Consider the following 19,687-nt stretch of genomic DNA (forward strand, 5'->3'; position numbering starts at 1 on the left):
AGGAGGACGCTGAAGGCACTGGCGGAAGACTGTCCATTATTTGCCTACTTAAATCAGCTTCTCCTGAATTAAACAACTGGGATTGGGAGCAGCAGATTTAAAGGGCCCAGTGATTCATGATGACCAGGAAACAATCATCCAGCGTGAACAATGGGACTTTGGTGTGAACAAGAACAGTACTCATATTGTTTTGCAATTTCATTTTGAGGCAGAAAGATGCAAAAATAACCACTGAATGTGACACTTTTTTGGTTGGACCAGATTTTTGTCATGAAACTGTTGAGATAAGATGACGAGCAAAGCAGCTTATACAACCATTTCAGGGAAATAACTGCCAGGCTTTCCTCATAAATCTTGCATGCTTAAAAATAATTAGGGACTCGACAAGAAAGCTAGTTTTTGGATACACTGTAATGACTGCACACACTGATGGAGTTCTATGCAGAAATGTACAATGTGTAATATATAATCAATAATGTGAAAGGTTTATGTGAATGCTTACTGCAACTTGATTATTCAGCATTTTCTATGTAGAGCCGGCATTTGAGCAGAGAGACTACCATCACAACATGGCATGCTACAAGCTGGCTTATGGTTTCTGCCTTCTTTTATTCTATCTGGGAGGGGGGCTCCTATCTAGAAAGCTCAAATGGGGCAGGATGGGATAGGATAAGGGGTGTCCAAAGAGTGTGGTATGGGGCTCTAGGTGTGGGGGTAGGAGTGCTGGTAAAGAAGGTGACAACGTAGGGTAAAGGTTTGGTTCAATTGTAGGTATGTTTCGGGGGACTGGGTTTGAATTGAGAGGATGCCCATTAAACACTTGCGGTGGATGAAAGTGATTGCTGTTTGTTTAAAGTAGGAGTGGCTTCTTTTGGCTAATTAGATATAGGTAATACACACAAATTAAGAATATTATCAATGAATATAAGAGGGATAAATGAGAAACGTTTAATAATGATATGGAATGTCTGCAGTCACACATTTCCCATGCTGACTATAGATAGCTGGACGCTTCAGGGCTTTGTAGTCTTGCCATAACAACACAAAGATGCAAGGTGTTGTCAATTTCAACTAAACCTAATTTGTGTATTAAAGGAAGGACTTTATCAGCTCCTCTAGGAAGATGAGCTATTGTGAAATGCAGTTTTGGAACACAATCACTCACATTTTGCACATGCTAGTGATCAAATTGGGAGAAACCTTGGGTTTCTGATACATTAAAAGTGGAACTAGCCCAAAGAGCAATGCTGTGCATTATCTGTGGGGACTTTAGTTGCTGCAGTATTAACAGAACTGAGCACAGACTAACTGGAAACCTAAAGTCTCTTTTTCATAAGTAGGCTTAAATGGGAACACTGACTGGTAGATGCATAGGATGTATTAAAAGAAAGAGGTCCCCGATATACTTTCTCCTCTCACCCACATAACACATATTCCGAATTGGATTATGTCTTGATAACCCCATGTCTGCTTCAATGTATGGCATTATAAGATGTTTGAAGAATGTTTGAAATAGTTTTGCTGAAAGACCCCCTTATACGTGCTATACAGCAAACTGGGTTCCTGAGTTTTTCATTTTTAATAACGGCTTGCTGCACTAGTCATTGTGTGGGATACTTTAAAAGCAGAGTTAAGAGGTCAGGCCAAGGACTACCCAGTTTATCACAGTAAACAGATCTGTTAATAGATAGATAAAATGATATAGATTTATCAGATTCATTTTTTGTTGTTGTTCCAAAAAGAAAATATCTTTCTCAGTGGAGAAATCGCTTCTTCTACAGTCCAAATAAATATTGTGGAATTCCCTCTCTAGCCCTGCCATGTAATCTAATTATTTCCAGCCATTGACAATTTGTACAAATCTCACAGAGTAGGTGAATGCATAGAACATTCATCTACTTTTGCATATAACTCCTCTCTGGTAACACCCACAATCACCAAACCCTAAATTAAAAAATCTGGTGGAATTTCCAGATTTTCAAGACCAATTTGCAGGGATAACATTTCACCAGCACTTACTCTGGGGAAACAATACTGGGATTTGTCTCTATTAGTGTATGCTGGACTCACCAACATATTAAGTAAAGTGTGCATAATAAAATAAAGCTATATAAAATTGGTGTATTAATTTTGCAGGATGTGAGTCCTTCCCAAATAATGAGTTCACATTTTTTTTTTTTACTGGGAATCAAGTACCACATTTTAGCACTTGACTCTCTCAAGGTAGTGAAGGAGAATTGTACAAGACCTAATCAGGGACTAGTGTGTTTCTGTGTGAGCTGATTATCCCAGCTTGCTAGTACAGAACACAACACTCCCTAAATCATTTTCCATTTAGTGCTTCTTCTTTCAAAAAGTAAATCAAATGTTTTATTACACCTACACTACTAAACACCACACATTGAATTAGAAATATGTATATCAGGTAGATGGAAACACGTTTGGTGAGACCCTCATATCACATTATACCTCTAGTGGGTTCTGAACCCTAAAGTCATAATATCCTTTCCTATACTAGACAGAGACTAGATATGATAGTATAAAGGGTTATCAATACAACAGGCCTTTTGGCTTTGCCGTTTTATTAATTATCAATAAAGCAGGCCAATTGGGTTTGTTGGAGTGTCACCACATTAGTAAATTTGGCAACATGTTATAACTCACCAATGCACCCACAGTGAAATCATTGGAACCAGTACCAACATGCAATACTGGCTATAACCCTAGATTGAAGTTTATTAGGGCTAGATGAACATTCAATAGCATTACATGTATTATAAAACTCTGTTTCATCAGCCGCCAATATGTTAATAAAACACTGTTTTATCTCTACTTTCACTAAGTGGGTACCACAGCTACAGGACCATCCGAAAGGGGTCCCTGAACTCAAGAGCACAAATGGAAAACCTTTAGCTTCAAGAGACCTTTAAATAAAGGTCAAACCCTTCCATTGGTCAGGGATTCAATCCACCGTTTCCTTGAGAGAGGTAAGGTAATGTTTTTACTCATTTTTATGGAGTGGGACTGCTCCACTCCTGCAGTTCCCAAATATGCTTTCTATACATTAGTGGTGGCTTTGGCCCCTCATTGTGCTACCAGAAGGCAAGTACACAAATGTTGACCCTACTCCGGGATACTATGGGGCTCACCATTCACCCAAAGCATAAATATAAAATGAACAAACTCACGTTTGAAGGCAGGAGTCACAACCCTTTCTCTCTATTTAGTTCTGGGTGCCCAAGTCCTACTCAAGACAGTCCTAGTGCCCTGGCTTTCCTGACAGCTCCCTGCACTTTAGCTGGGCCAATGCTGGAACTGGCAAAATGCTTTTATTCTCCCGCTTCTGGTGGGTGCAAACTGCCTATCCTGGGTTATCCCCCAAAATATTGGCGCTACTCCTGCAGAGTACATAGGGGCCCATTATAAATAATGGAAGCCCCATTTTAACACCTGCTCTACGCAGGCGTTAAAAGTGCTGTACAAAATGACGCAAGGAAATCTCTTAGATTTGAGCAGGCATAATGTAGCACAAAGGGTTACAAAATGGTGCAATGCACGTATTGCACCACTTTGTAAATATGGCATTAAAAAATTATGCTAATGTGGCACAAGGTGGCGCTAAGAGCTTATAAATATGTCCCTCAGTTCATAAATCAAGTGCCATAAAAATGGGGAACAAGTAGCATATAACAGTATGGTCCTACACTGCCACCAAGGGTTTGACATAACAATTATAAAAGTCCCTTGATACGTGTGTGTGTGTATGTGTGTGCATGTGTGTGGGTGTGCATGCATGAGTGTGTGTGTGTAAAATATTTTACAGTTTCCTGTGAAATATGTGTAGGAGTCTGGCTCTCTATATAGTGTAAGAAAATTATGGACACTGTGCAGAGAGTTCAAGTAACCCCACTTTCATATCCAGAGGTAAAAAGCAGACCACCTAATGCTCTGTTTTTGTGGTAGTGCGGGTGAGTAGTTAGGCTAATTCTTGAGATGTGCTAAGCATTTGTTGTACTCACAGTATCAATAAATAAAGACACACACTCGGAAGAGTAACTAGAGAACAATTTACAAAAATGATGTAGATTTTTCAAAGTTTAGAAAACATACTGTTTTTGTGCAAAATTGAGCACCATAGGAATCAATGGGAGAAATTAGAAAAATGCATATAAAATCAGGCAATGCTCCAACAAGTCTCACCTTCTGTTTTTAGTTTGAGGTCTTAGAGAGGTCCAATGGTCCAGCTGAATAAGTTCAGGCAGTTCCTGGTTCGAGCTGGAGCAGCAGGTGAAGGTCTTGGAATGGTGCCCAGAGAAGAAGGGGGGCACTTGGAACCACACTGCTCAGAGGGACTTAAAGATAAGTCCACTGGATCCCCTTGGAGGGGGGAGGTTGCAAGCACTTGGGGACCGCAGGAGCACAGCTGGTTGGTCGGTGTGGGGGCCAGGTAAGCAGGGTGCAGAAAAGATAGGTCAGCCAAGTGTTGTGCATTTTGGAGTCCTCGTGGTCAGGGGCAAGCAGCTTTGAGGGTGGATTGCAGGTCTGCAGGGCCACTCAGGGGGTGGATCTCAGGTGTTCTGAAGCCCCTCAACAGGTGCTTGCTCCTATGCTTTTGGGAGTCCGGAGTAGGCTATGCTTCTGGGTGTCGGTGTTGGGGATCTAGTACCACAGGCTCTAGTATGCCACAGTCCTAGAAATACCTAATGCCACCAAACTTGGTATGGTGGCAGGTCTGATCCTCTGAAGCTGTTGTATGCTTTTTGGCTGGGCTGCTGAGTCCAAGTTGTTGGTCAGCAGCAGTCGACTAAACTGGACTTCACAAGTTCCTTGCCTGTAGGGTGCAGGATAGTGATACCTTCACTCTGAGGGAGGTTCTTGGCAATTTTTGGAAGGCTGGAGGTGCTCTGGAGTTTTGTGGAGACCTTAAGGTTTCCAGGCAACACTCCAGTGATTATTTTTGAGTCCTTGGAGCAGCAGGCAGGGTATGGCACCTTTTCCTTCTGCAGCAGGGCTTCAATTCTTGTGTCTTGGGCCTTCTCTGTCCCTGGTCTTCTTGTGTCTGTCATATCTGAGATCTTGGTCAGGGGGTGCCATGTAAATACCGCATTTAGGGTGTATTAGGGGAAGTACTCGGTAGGGACCAATGGGCCACATACCTTAGTGTGGCTAGACCCACTAAGTGACTACTTCCTGTGGGAAGGGAACATATCCCTGACCCTGATCGGCTATTTTTGCTACCATCCAAGATGGAGGAAAATAAAACAGAGTGGTCACATTGCCTGCCACACCTGGGAGGTGGTGCAGGCTGAGGGTGGCCACTTCCCCTATTCTTGCTAAGTTTCCCATCGGTTTTCCCACCTAAAGTGGGAGTAGAACCATTGGGCTGCCTTAAGCTGAAAGCAGCAAAGGCAGGGGGCAGATCTGAAAGGTGGCGAGGCCTTTGAAGCTGTCCACTGGAGCAGAGTGCCTGCCTGGGGGAGGAGGTGTGACACCTCCGCCAGGTAAGGCCTTGTCTTCTTTCTCCTGAAAGCAAAGACTCTCACCCCAGGAGTCCAGAATCAAGTGTGGTGGTGGCAGGCTGGTTGAAACCAGTCAGCAACTAGGGCTGTTAGGTTTTGCAGGGGGCACCTCTAAGGGGTGCTCTGGGTACATTTTATAATATATCCACACTGACATTAGTGTGGGTTTATTGTTCTGAGTTGTTTGATTCCAAATAACCCAGGGACCAGAGAGTCCATCATGTAGCTGGGGAACTCGGGTGACTAGCGTCCAGAACATGGATTTGCTATGGCTTCCCCGTACACTCGCACACTTACTACATTTAAGCCTTTGCAAAAACACAGTAGGGGCATATCTGCTCATGCGCCTATGCCCTCACATGCATTATAGTGCACCTGGCCTTAGGGCTGTAAGGCCTTCCACAGGGTGACTTACCTATATTGCATGCAGTGTTAGTGGACATGGCACCCATGGTGAGTGTCATGTCAAGTGTCCAGCTTTGGGTACACCTTGTCATGCACTTACAATGGCAGTTTGCATAAGGCTGATGTGGGGTCTCCCGGAGTGGCACAATTGGTTCTGCAGCTCTAGGGTGGCCTCTTCAGTACCCTTGCCCTAGGTACAAGGGGTACCATTTTACTAGAGGCTTAAAAGGGTGGCTAAAGTGCCAAACACAGTACAGTTTGGGGGAATGACATCTGGCCTAGGGAACCTGTTTAGCAGGGTCCCAGGTCACTTACAGTTCAAAACCACATCATGTTCCAAAAAGTGGCAGCTAACCATGTCAAAAGAGGCACTTTCACACAATTTGTAATTTATCATCAGTCCTTAAATTACTCTACATAACTTTACCAATGCTAGCGCTACTACAATTATGCAGCATTTTGGACCAACTTATGCGGAAAAGGTATGAAATTATGCAACATAAAAATGAGGTGTATATTCTGTTTTTTTGAGCATTAGGATTTCCATGTTCCTGAGCTAGAAACAGCACTTTTTGTGACATATAAAAATAAGGTTGCAAATTATATACACCTTTTGGCAAATGTATTAAACACATAATTATGTGGTAAACACTGCAACCACAATGTCAAGTTTCTAAGATTTTTAGACACTTCATTTCCTTTTCAGGCCACAAGATATTTTAATTGAGCCCCAATGGATATGAGAATCCATGAATGTATTCACCTCATATTCAGGTGGCACATATACTACCACTGATAGAGTTCTACTGCCGTTTTTAGGCAAGCCTGCTTCTATTCTAGATATGTGAAAGATGGGATGAATTTGCCAATGTTTTGGAAATGCTGTGTGTAACCCTGAACTTCCTATTTTCCCTTATATTGTGAATGGCTTGACAAAACAAGTATTACACAGTATATGTGAATGAGGGAAGGTTATATATTTGGTGGATAACAAAACCCTGTCTCCCTTCTAATAATGTGGTACATTGTCATATGTTTATAAATAAATAGGTTTAAACAGTGGCTTTACCTGCACTAGATGGTGGTGTGCTGCTGTCTATATGTTCTATAATTGAAGCAAATAGGCAGTTTTCATGGGGACTGAGAAAGAAGGAACTTGTGTTGGTAGCATTGGTGGATGATATTCCTAAGAACAAGAGAAAGGTGATCTACCCAAAGATGGATGCAAGGAGTTGTTTTTAGTGAATTCTGCTAAAACAATCCACTGATAGTGGTCTTTGAAATGGTTTATGAAAAAACAACATAAGTCATTTTCTAGTGACTGATTTAATAACTCAGGTTGCTCATATGTCTGTGAAAGATAATGAATGACTTAAAATGACTGACGCATCTTCTGTTTCTTATTTTGTTCCACAAGATTTCCATGAGCTAGGTCACACTATCAGTAATAATGGTTGGTTTCTGGAAGGCCAAATTCCATGATTTATGAGGTATAAGGGCTTTAATTCTCCTGCTGTTGTCAAATAGGAAGCTATGATGTGTGCACAGACTACACTTCAGTTAACATATTCTTTAACAGATGTTATTGGATCAGGCCACTAAAACTTTCTGTTAATCAAGTCCAAGAACTTTTTCTACCCATGATGCCCTGCAATTGGAGAAACTGTATGGAAAAAATGGGAAATCCAATCAATATCTGTGCTTCTATCACTGTTTGTGGTCAAGGCGATTCCAACACTGCGGTAATATTTTTTGGGTCCATTAGGATGCATTGTCCTGAAACAGCAAACCCTAGAAAGGTGATTTTTGATAGATCAAATAATTTTTTTTTGATCTTGACATAAAGTAAGCATTTCCTGAGTCTGGTGAGTACTTCTTTGCTTGTCTTTGATGCTCTTCCAAAGTCTGTAGGCAAATTAATATGTTGGCAAGATATAAAATAATTAAGAGAGCCCATAGATCTTTGAATATATAATTCAGGCAGTGCTTGAAGGCAACAGGATATTTTAAAAGGCTTAAGGTCATTACTAGGTACTCATATTGACCATAATCCATGTTGAAAGCTGTAATGTATGCATTCCAGGTTGTTAGCATCTATGTGTCCAACTTTGCAAAGATCTTGGATGCATTGGTCTGATTGAGGATAAAGGAAGTGAGGGAAAAGGGGTATAAATTACAACTCATGATGTCATTTAGTTTACTGTTATCAATAGCGAGTCTGAATTCCCAAGTAAAATTGGCCACAAAGAATGTCCATGGTCCTGCTGGTAACGTTGTGAGCAAAAAAATAATTTACCAAGATTCCCCTACAAATATTGCAAACGTTTATCATCTCTTACAGTTAGAGGATAGATTTGACAATGCTGGATTGTTTCTCCAACAATAATGTTGCTTTCGCAATTGTAGTCTCTGTGACGAAGAAGGGAGTGAGTCCATTTCTTGCTGAAAAATGAATTCTTTCTATGGTACAGAAATAATATTTCATCCATCGTGATTCTTGCAGCGTTGGTGGGTGGGGATTGTTTGACATAGTTGATGACATCACTGATAACACCATAGTCATATACTCTAAAGTAGAACATGTGTATTTTCATAGCATGGAAATAGTGAAGTCCTGGAGGCAAAATACATGAGAAAGGTCAAAGCTTCTGTTGACGATAGATTGCTCACCACTGGATATCTGTGCACATGCCCATTTCAAATAGTGTTATAAACACATTCTGTGTAGTTAGAATGTTTATAATATGTTAATTCTTATGTCCAGGTTTTCACTGATAATTTGTGGCATTGCAGATTGTTTAATAATAAAGAACATTGTGTATACCACTTAGAGGTGATTTATCTCACAATGGTGTTGTAAGCATGGATCTAAGGTGGTATGCCATTGTGCCCATCTCAAGAATGTGTAGTATATTTTACCACACTATGGAGTGTTGACCATAGGTCCTGGAGAAAGGTATGTTTTCAATAGCAAATGCATACCTTTTCAGGCACTTGCCTTAAAATTGCTGTACATCAGAAGTCTTTTAGATATTATTCCATTTGGATGAATAGAAAGTCAGCCACAAATCTAGCATGGTAAATTATTTCAAATCAGCAAACCCTATAGGATTCTGTAACAATGACTTGGGCCCTCATTACAACATTGCCGGTAAATGCCGCTCACCACCATGCAGAAGACCGCCAAAACACGAAACCGCCAAAATTAGACACCCACACAAGTCCCCCACACCAAAGGTCAGTGATAAACTGGCGATAACAAAACCTCCACCGTCATGCCAACAGGAATACACCCACACTATCACGCCCCACGAATCCACGCGGCTGTCTTTCAACCATGGTATTCCATTGGCAGTACACACCACTGCGCTCAAAATACACACACATTTACAAAACACAACCACATTGGACAAATTGAAATACACACACCTGATACACATACACACCACTCCCACACACCCAATACAATATAAAACACACACCCACATTAACCACAAACCCTTACTACCCAAAAATTTAAAGAAGGCCAGAGAGACAGCAAAGCAAAGACAACACCAGCATACTGAGGCACACAACACCATCACACATACACATCCACACACAAAACACCACACACCCCTAAACATCACCCCACACATCACAACACACACCACCCCACACATCACCCACACCATCCCATGGCACCGCAAAGACACCCCAGGTTTTCTGAGGAGGAGCACAGGGTCATGGTGGAGGAAATCATCCGAGTAGAACCACAGCTATTCGGATCACAGGTGCAGCACACCACCATAGCTAGGAAGATGGAGCTATGGCGCAGAATCGTGGACAGGGTCAACGCAGTGGGACAGCATCCAAGAATACGGGAGGACATCAGGAAGAGGTGGAACGACCTACGGGGGAAGGTGCGTTCTGTGGTCTCAAGACACCACATTGCAGTTCAGCGGACTGCCGGCAGACTCCCACCTCCTCCCCCACAACTAACAACATGGGATGAGCAGGTCTTGGCTATACTGCATCCTGAGGGCCTCGCAGGAGTAGCTGGAGGAATGGTCTCTGATAAGTTAAATCTTTAACTACTTCATCCCCCACCCTACCAGGCATGCTATCACATACCCCGTCCCTCGCCCTCACCCCCATCACTCCAACTCCTTATATATGTCCCACTATCACAAACCACACATTCCAACACCAAGCCCTGGATGGAACAACAAAGCATGGACACCCATCACCAATGCATGTCTACTACACATACCCACACAGACCCCTAAACAATTACCACACAAGGTCCTACACAGGAATGGAAGCACTGGGGTACAGGGTCACCCACCCATTGCACACCATGGCACATACAGATGCAATAATCATGCCTTTACACCCCTGCAGGACCCCTACCTAACGTCACCAGACAGGAGGTTCCAGACATGTCCACTCCACCCACAGAAGAGGCCCACAGTGATGACAGCAGCACTGTCCAACTGGATCTAGATGACCAGCCCAGCCCATCTGGGACCTCGGGACAGTTGGATCCCCTCACACAGTCACAGGCCACCACAGATCCTCCCCCTTCAGGAAACACCAGCACAGCACCCACCCAGCGGGCCCATACCTCTGTCCCCAGGACAGCAGGGACCTGGGAGCAGTGGTAATGGGCACATGGTTCAGGGGGCAGAGGCCCAGGAAAACAGGGGAACTGGGGGGGCTGCTGTGCGACAGGGGGAGAACAGGCCCAGGGAACCCCCAACATCATGGGAGCCCACCATCATTCCCAGGAGACGATGGCAACGGTACTGGGGAAGTTTCAGGAGACCCAGCGGCTGCAGGAGGAACAGTATTTGGGGTTCAGGGAGGAACTCAAATCCATCAATACCACCCTGGGCACCATTGTAGGTGCCCCTTTGGACAATGCACTTGTGAGACAAATAGACTGGACTCTGCCATGGACATTCCTCCACCATCACCCCTGACCATTTTACAACCCCCTCCACTAATTTGCACTTAAATAAACACCCTTAATCACAAAACAATCTGGAGCCAGTCTGTTTTTTCAAAAATGTGCATTTGCTATAACTAAGGAAAATACCAATGTCCATTGTATTGTCAACATACCTATGTCACACAGCTCTAGTCCATGAGGTAACATAGCAGAGGACACACAGTGGGACCCACATCTGTGAAATCGAAAGGGAAAGTGACAAATCAGGGTCCGTACACTGGGTGAAAGTGACAGACAGATGAGAGGTCGAACAATTTTTATCAGATGTAGGAGGCAATGAGGTCTTCTTACCTGTGTCTCCCTGGAAGTATTGATGGATCACGGTGTTTCTGTTGTCTATGTCTTCTTCTGCTGCCTCCTCTTCTTCACTGTCCACAAGCTCCACAGCTGCCACAACACCTCCTTCAGGACCATCCTCCTGCAGAAAAGGCACCTGTCATCGCAAAGCCAAGTTGTGAAGCATACAGGAGGCCATGATGATCTGGCACACCTTCTTTGGTGAGTAGTAGAGAAAACCGCCTGTCATATGGAGGCACCTGAACCTGGCCTTCAGGAGTCCGAAGGTCCTCTCTATAACCCTCCTAGTTCACCCATGTGCCTCATTGTAGCGTTCCACTGACCTTGTCCTGTGATTCCTCACTGGGGTCAGTAGCCATGACAGGTTGGGGTAGCCAGAGTTACCTGCAAATGTCGAGGGACAACTGTTAGACACACACTAACTTTTAGGGACAACCCCAGACCCAGACAACTATTCACACTGTATAGGGTCCTTGTCCTCACCTATTAGCCACACACAGTGTCTCTGGAGTTGCCCCACCACATATGGGATGCTGCTATTCCTTAGAATGTAAGCGTCATGCACTGAGCCAGGAAACTTGGCGTTCACATGGGAGATGTACTGGTCGGCCAAACACATCATCTGCACATTCATTGAATGGTCACTCTTCCGGTTTCTGTACACCTGTTCACTCTTGCGTGGGGGGTACCAAGGCCACATGTGTCCCATCAGTGTCACCTATGATGTTGGGGATATGTCCCAAGGCATAGAAGTCACCTTTCACTGTAGGCAAATCCTCCACCTGAGGGAAAACGATGTAACTGCGCATGTGTTTTAGCAGGGCACACAACACTCTGGACAACACGTTTGAGAACATTGGCTGGGACATGCCTGATGCAATGGCCACTGTTGTTTGAAAGGACCCACTTGCCAGGAAATGGAGTACTGACAGAATCTGCACTAGAGGGGGGATTCCTGTGGGATGGCGGATAGCTGACATCAGATCTGGCTCCAACTGGGCACACAGTTCATGGATTGTGGCACGATCAAGTCTGTAGGTGACTATTACATGTCGCTCTTCCATTGTCGACAGGTCCACTAGCGGTCTGTACACCGAAGGATGCCGCCATCTCCTCACCTGCCCCAGCGGACGTGCCCTATGGATGAGAACAGCGATCAGAGGGTCAGCCAACACTGAGGTACTAAAACAACAACTTTATTGCACACATTTGTCAATCCGCTATGTGACTGTCTTAGTGTGTATGCAAGGCCTAGATATGTGTGACGCATCTAAAATTAATGCCATGTGGCCCCCTGAAATGGAAGCTGCCTGACCTTTAAGGTGGGACAAGGGGATGTGAGGTAACTGCGCTGGAGTTGTACACCATCGCGGTAGGCGGTCGAAGACCGCGGCGCAATCCTGCATTGGTTAACATTGGACCCTATGGGTCCCAGTAGCCAATGACGATGTACTTCAGCGGTGACGGTGCGCACCGCAGCGGACCTGACCGCCATTTGCTCTCCGTTCACTCACTTGATACCTGACCTTCAGCAGGAGAGGACCTACACTGCAAGTGCTGCTGTGACATCAGTCTGGAAGCGACAATGGCTCTAGTGTCTGGGGAAAGAGCCCCTGCCTTCACATCGGAGGAGTTGGAGAAAATAGTTGATGGGGTCCTCCCCCAGTACACGCTGTCCTCCAGACAAACAGGTGAGTGCACTGTGAGCATGCTCTATGGTCAATGCCTGTTTGGAGTGGTGTGGATGGGAGATGGGGCGAATGAGGTGTGCATGAAACGACGGTGAGTGTATGTGTGTCAGGGCAAGGGTGGGAACATGGGCCAATGACTGTGATGGTCCGGACGGTTATAGTTTTTCCTTTTCCCCTGTACTATTCCTGTAGGTCAGCACCAGAAGAAGGATATTTGGCGTGCCATCGCCAAGGACGTCTGGGCCCTGGGGGTCCACCACAGACAGAGCACCCACTGCCATAAAAGATGGGAGGACATTCGCCTCTGGAGCAAGAAGATGGCGGAGGCCCAGCTGGGGATGGCCTCCCAACGTGGGAGGGGTACCCGTCGCACCATGACTCCCCTGATGTTCCGGATCCTGGCGGTGGCGTATCCGGAGTTGGATGGGCGCTTGAGGGCATCACAGCAGCCACAAGGGGGTGACTACCATCACATCCATCTGATTCAGCGTGCGTTGGAGGTGTCTGGGTGGGGGAGGTAGGCTGTGGGTTCCCCTAGGCCAGGGCGAGTTTTGTAGGCAAGATCCCTTCATGAGGCAGGCTATGTGGCACCCCACCCCACCAGTGTTAAGAGCCATCTACCCCTAGTCAGGCTCCTGTCACTTCCATGTGTGCAGCAATTGGGCATAGGCCTTGTACCCCATGTCCCTGGGATTCATAAGGGAACTCTAAGAGCATGGCGTAGTGCAGAGGGCTGCTGTGTCTGTAGTGTCTGCCAACGGTAGCGGTATTGCATGCACTGAACATGTCTTTCTACTTTCTTTCCCCCCCTTTTTGCGGTCTCCCTGTTCTTGTGTGCATTAGCATCATGAGGCGGAGGGCTTGTGCCACCGGAGCAGGAGGAAGCTGCATCCCACATGGCCCTGGAGGGCGAGACTATGGACTCAGAATTCACCAGTGGGATGGAATGCAAGGGGAGCTCCACGGCAGGGACAGGAGCTGAGACCAGCGACACCGACTCCTCCTCTGATGGGAGCTCCCTTGCGGTGGTGGGCCCCTCTGTGCCCACCGCATCTACAGGTACAGCCGCCACCCCACCTACCAGCACTGCCCTCCCAGCAGCCCCTCAGTGTGTGCCCCGTGGCTGCTCACCCATGAGTGTGGGCATCTCCTTCGCCCCAGGCACCTCAGTCCCTGCCCCCGCTCCAGTCAGCCCTGCTGCCCTTAGTGAGGAGGCCATTGACCTCCTCAGATCCCTCACTGTTGGGCAGTCTACCATTCTCAATGCCATCCAGGGTGTAGAGAGGCAGTTGCAACAGACAAATGCATACCTGGAGGGCATTCATTCTGGTTAGGCAGCCCAACAGCGAGCTTTTCAGACTCTGGCCTCAGCACTGATGGCAGCCTTTGTCCCTGTGTCCAGCCTCCCCCCTCCAACTTCCTCCACCCAGACCCAATCCCCAGTACCTCGGCCTATCCCAAGCACACCATCAGACCAGCATGCACACAACTCAACACACAAGGGTAGCTCTGGCAAATATAAGCACCACACATCCCACAGGCACTCACACAAGCATCATACCCATGCAGACATACCAACAGCCACTCCCTCCACTGTGTCGGCCTCCTCCACGTCTCCCTCCTCCATCCCTGTCACGTCTCCACTCACACCTGCATGCACTACATCTTCAGCCACTACATCCATCAACAGCACGCCCATCACCAAACACCGCTCACGTGCACTCACCACCCCCACTACCATTCACACATCCCGTGTCCTCTCCCAGTGTGTCTGTGAGCCCTCCTCCCAAACTACACAAACGCAGTCACATACCCACCCAACAGCCACCCACCTCACGACAGCCTCCAGCCCATGCAACTTCACCCAAAGTCTATCTACAAGAACAATGGTCTACAGGTCTGGATAAATTATATAATTATTTACAAACACAGTTCTCAATACTGTCTTTATGGATTAATTACTTTCCAAAATGTATTACAATTATTTTATGTGCGAGGCAGACAATAAATCATTGGTGAATAAATACAAACTCCAAAATATTTACATAACAAAACAAACTTACAATTAATTCCAACGTATACAATTAAAATCACATTTTCTTCTTGATTCAGTTAAAGGCAACATCTAGCTTCTCAAAGTCTGATAATTGACCATACCGTTAATAGAGGGTTGTGCCCAACAACCTTTCTTTATGAGATATTGGTGGTTACATTTTCAACATTCTGGTTGTAATCCACTCTGTTGCGATGATTGGAAATTCATATACAGGCAACTGTCAAATACCTAAATAGTTTTTAGGGTATTTTGCAGTGCATTTTTGCTGATTTTGGTAAAGCTGACTCCAATTACAGAACCCAATCTCGCAACTCTAAATGTCAACACGTTTCGGCCTTTCCACTCAGGGCCTCATCAGGACTATCAAAGGGCAACGTCACCTCTACGGAGATTAAAAACAAGGAGACCACCTAAGAACATATTTAAACCATACTTTACACAAGAGAGCTGTGCTCCATATCTCAGTGTTATAAAATCACCACAAAATCCCTGTGAGCAGGATTACTACTCCCAGTGGAACACACATGCTTATTATCGTCTAGTGTCTATCGCACCCAGATTGTCGGTGTCTGTATGCAAAATAGTCAAATCAAAGCATGCTAAACTGAAGCATGCACCTTAAGACCATTCCACACATCCAGCTTAGGGTAATACCTGTCAATGGCAATGTCCAGATTCTGTTTCAGTCCGCCCCGTGTGAAATCACTAACAGGAGCTGAACATAAAAGAGCAAATCACTAACTGTGATGTCTTAGGGTGAGAGTTAGTCAAAAACCACGAAAGGTGATCAAAGTGGGGACTCACTGTATCTTTGAATCTATGGTATTCCCTCCTTGACTGTTTGACTGTTCAAGGCTAGCAAACGCAACACTTCTGGCCAGGGGGGCTGCCAGAATGAAAACGAGATGCACTATAAGCAGGGTTATCACAACATTAACCTAGGCAGTAAGTGTCCGACGATCCAAAGGTACTAACTTGATTCGCATATTATGTCAGGCAACTGGAGACTTCTGACTAAGCGATTCTTTATCTAATAGGCGGCTGGAGTTACAGTTGGCAAAATTAAACAACCGAATTTTCGCTGCGCCTCTCCAATGGGGGCATGCCTATCCTGGCTGGAGCAACACACGAACTTGCATGTGTATATATGCGCACATCTAGACCTATGATTCACATTGTCGCCATGGGGCCAGGAAGCGGCCATCTTTAAGAGGGACAGAACTCGTACTCTGCATATCAGATCGGGCAACCCTCTTCTAAATGTCAACACTTATAAAATACATGAGTCTATATTTATGTATAATGCGTCTAGATCTACCCGGTATTTATTATTTATAGATGCCTAAAATAAACCTGTCAGTGCGATTTATGTCTGTATACATATCTCTTCTAGCTCAGGCTTCTAACGTGCTTGTCCATTTACATATGGCCGCATCTAGAGAGACGAAATTCAATATATGAGGTCGAGGAGAGGCCATCTTTAAAGAAGAGAAATTAGTTCTCTACACATCTATTCGAAAACCTTCCTCTGCACATCTTCAATACTCTATAAATAGAAGATTAATTCAATTACCCAATTCTATATTTATATAGAATGCAGCTTGAGTGTCCCGTTGTTTCTTATTTGTAGGTGCCGAAAGTGAAGCCAGTCAGTGTAACATATATCTCTATACAAGTTACTTCCCAAATAGCTAAGTCTTCTCGGTCGAGCATTTACCCAAAATCCACAGTCCCTTTATAGCAGCACACTCAACATTGCCATATAGTGCAACACTGGTATAAGAGCCCTCTGTAATTAAGCTCATGCTATGGAATATTGGCTCATGTTACAATGCCTCTTTTTCACTTTGGAACATTGAGATGGTTGGTTCCATTTTCCTAATACCGTTTAGGCTTCATGTAATCAATGTCTACATTTCATCAATGTCATTCAGCCCGTTCCGGAAGTCTGGCTTCCAATTTTAAAAGTTTGTTTATCGTTGGTAATCCATCTGCTTTCATTTGCACCGCAGCCAATACTGTCCAATGAAGATCTTCTGCTTTGTGTGTATGCTCCATGAAATGTTCAACCAAGGGAGCTCCTTTTATGGCGCATTTAATTCTTGACCGATGTTGTAAAATGCGAGTTTTCACTGGTTGTGAAGTTTGTCCTATATACACTTTGTCACATGGGCACATTATACAATAAATAACATTTTTCGTATTACAATTTGAAAAATCATTTTGCCTATGTACTATTCCATTCTGTAGTATTTCTTTGAAATCTTGTGTGTATTGACATGCAATACACTTCCTGCATCTGTAATGCCCCTGAAGAGCTGGTAGTTGTAACATAGATCTCAAATTTTTCTCTTCTGTTTGTGTATGGGCTGCTTTAACCTATTGGTCTCTCAGGCTACGTGCTTTTTTGAAAGTGAACACTGGTTTGTCAATGTTTAAATCTTACATTTTTTTCCAATTCTTTTCAATGATCGAGCGTATTTTATTCGCGTTTGGACTGTATGTGACAACACAAGTGAGGGGAGTTTGTATTGTTTCCGCTTTAGGGATTAGGAGTGTGTTTCTGGGTGTAAACCAGGCTCTTTTTTGCCACAATTTTCACCAATTTTTTGGGGTATCCTCTGCTGATTAATTTTTCTGTGAGTTCCCATGCACAATGAAAATAATCTTCTTTCTTGGTACAATTTCTCCTAATTCTTAGGAATTGACCATATGGGAGGTTCTCTTTGAGTGTTCTAGGATGCCCCCTGGAAAAGTGTAGCAATGTGTTGCGGTCTGTGGGCTTTTTATAGAGACTAACAACTAACTCCCCATTCTTAGTCAGGATCCATAGATCAAGAAAATTTATTTTACTTTTGTCTTTATTCATAGTGAACTTGAAATCAACTGTCCCTTGATTCAGCCAATTGTGAAACCCGCTTAGTTCGTCAACTGAACCTTCCCAAATCATTAGAATATCATCTATGTATCTGTACCATTTTGTAATGTGTGATTTATAAGGATTGGATTGTGGATAAAACCACTTTTGCCCTTCACCCAAAGTCAGCAAACAAACTTGTAGTGTAGCCATTTTTTAATGTAGCTTCATGCGCGTTAGCTGTGCACTTTGCCCAAGATGCATTTTATTCGACCTTGCACTGTTATTTTACAATAACCAGTTTTACGGTCTTGTTTTATTTCATTCTATCTGTTTAGCTTAGTTCAGCACTGTGTTCTCAAACAATGCATTCTTGCTCATTCTGCTCAATCTGTGCTTCGGTCAAGGCTACAGTCTGGTACATTGCCGGTAAACGTGGTAGAAGTTTAGGGGCATATTTATACTCTGTTTGCGCCGGAATTGCGTCATTTTTTTGACGCAATTCTGACGCAAAACTAACTCCATATTTATACTTTGGCGTTAGACGCGTCTAGCGCCAAAGTCCATGGAGTTTGCGTCATTTTTTTGCGTGGACACCTACTTTGCGTTAATGATATGCAGGGTAGGAGTTCCCGTCTAAAAAATTGACTCCGAGGCATGTGCGCCGTATTTACACTCCCGGGCAAAATTCACGCCCGGGAGTGGGCGGGTCCAAAAAAATGACGTCCAGCCGCTTTTGCGCCGTTTTTTAGCGCCTGGACAAGGCAGGCGTTAAGGTACTGTGGGCTCAGAAGGAGCCCAGAGGTGCCCTCCCATGCCCCCAGGGACCCCCCCTGCCACCCTTGCCCACCCCAGGAGGACACCCAAGGATGGAGGGACCCATCCCAGGGACATTAAGGTAAGTCCAGGTAAGTATTTTTTTTTTTAAAAATTGTGGCATAGGGGGGCCTGATTTGTGGCCCCCTACATGCCACTATGCCCAATGACCATGCCCAGGGGACAGAAGTCCCCTGGGCATGGCCTTTGGGCAAGGGGGCATGACTCCTGTCTTTACTAAGACAGGAGTCATTTCAATGGGGGTTGGGAGTCGAAAGAAATGGCGCAAATCGGGTTGAGGCGAAAAATTTGCCTCAGTCTGACTTGCCCCATTTTTTGGCGCCCAAGCTCCATATCCCCCTACGCCGGCGCTGCCTGGTGTACGTCATTTTTTTTCACGCACACCAGGCAGCGCCGGCGGCTAACGCCAGCTAACGTCATTGAATAAATACGGCGCCCGCATGGTGCTTCAGAATGGCGTTAGCCGGCGCTAATTTTTTGGACGCAAAACTGCGTTAGCGCAGTTTTGCATCAAAAAGTATAAATATGGCCCTTAGTCTCTAGTGTTCGTAGAAACGTTCTTACGTAGGGACATTTTCTTAGAAAATCTGTGTGTTAGTTATAAAAACACTTTCTAGTCCTAGTACACGTCAGAGGGAGATTCCGACCAGGAACCTACAACTAGATGCTGACTGCCCCATTGCAGATGCTGCTGCAGAATACAGGCCTTTGCTCAGGTATGAGGGTTGATGTCCTCCCGGGGAACCTGAAAGGCAGGCTTAGAGCTTTACATGCTGTGCTCAGACTATAACGTAAAGAGAACCTAATCTAGTTGCACTATGATAGCCTTATTCTTGTGTTTCACTCTCATTGTTACTATTTTAATCCTACTGTGTAGTATAGTTTTGGTTATTGCAGCTCACCCTTTGCTATCTAAAATGCAGTCATTTTAATAAACCAATCTTTAAAACTTAAACTGTCTTTGTCATTTATATATGAGACCGCACTATGTATGAGATAACTGGTTGTGACCTGAGTGACTACGACTTCCCT

The sequence above is a fragment of the Pleurodeles waltl genome, chromosome 2_1 (assembly GCF_031143425.1).
Source record: "Pleurodeles waltl isolate 20211129_DDA chromosome 2_1, aPleWal1.hap1.20221129, whole genome shotgun sequence".
Lineage (NCBI taxonomy): Eukaryota > Metazoa > Chordata > Amphibia > Caudata > Salamandridae > Pleurodeles > Pleurodeles waltl.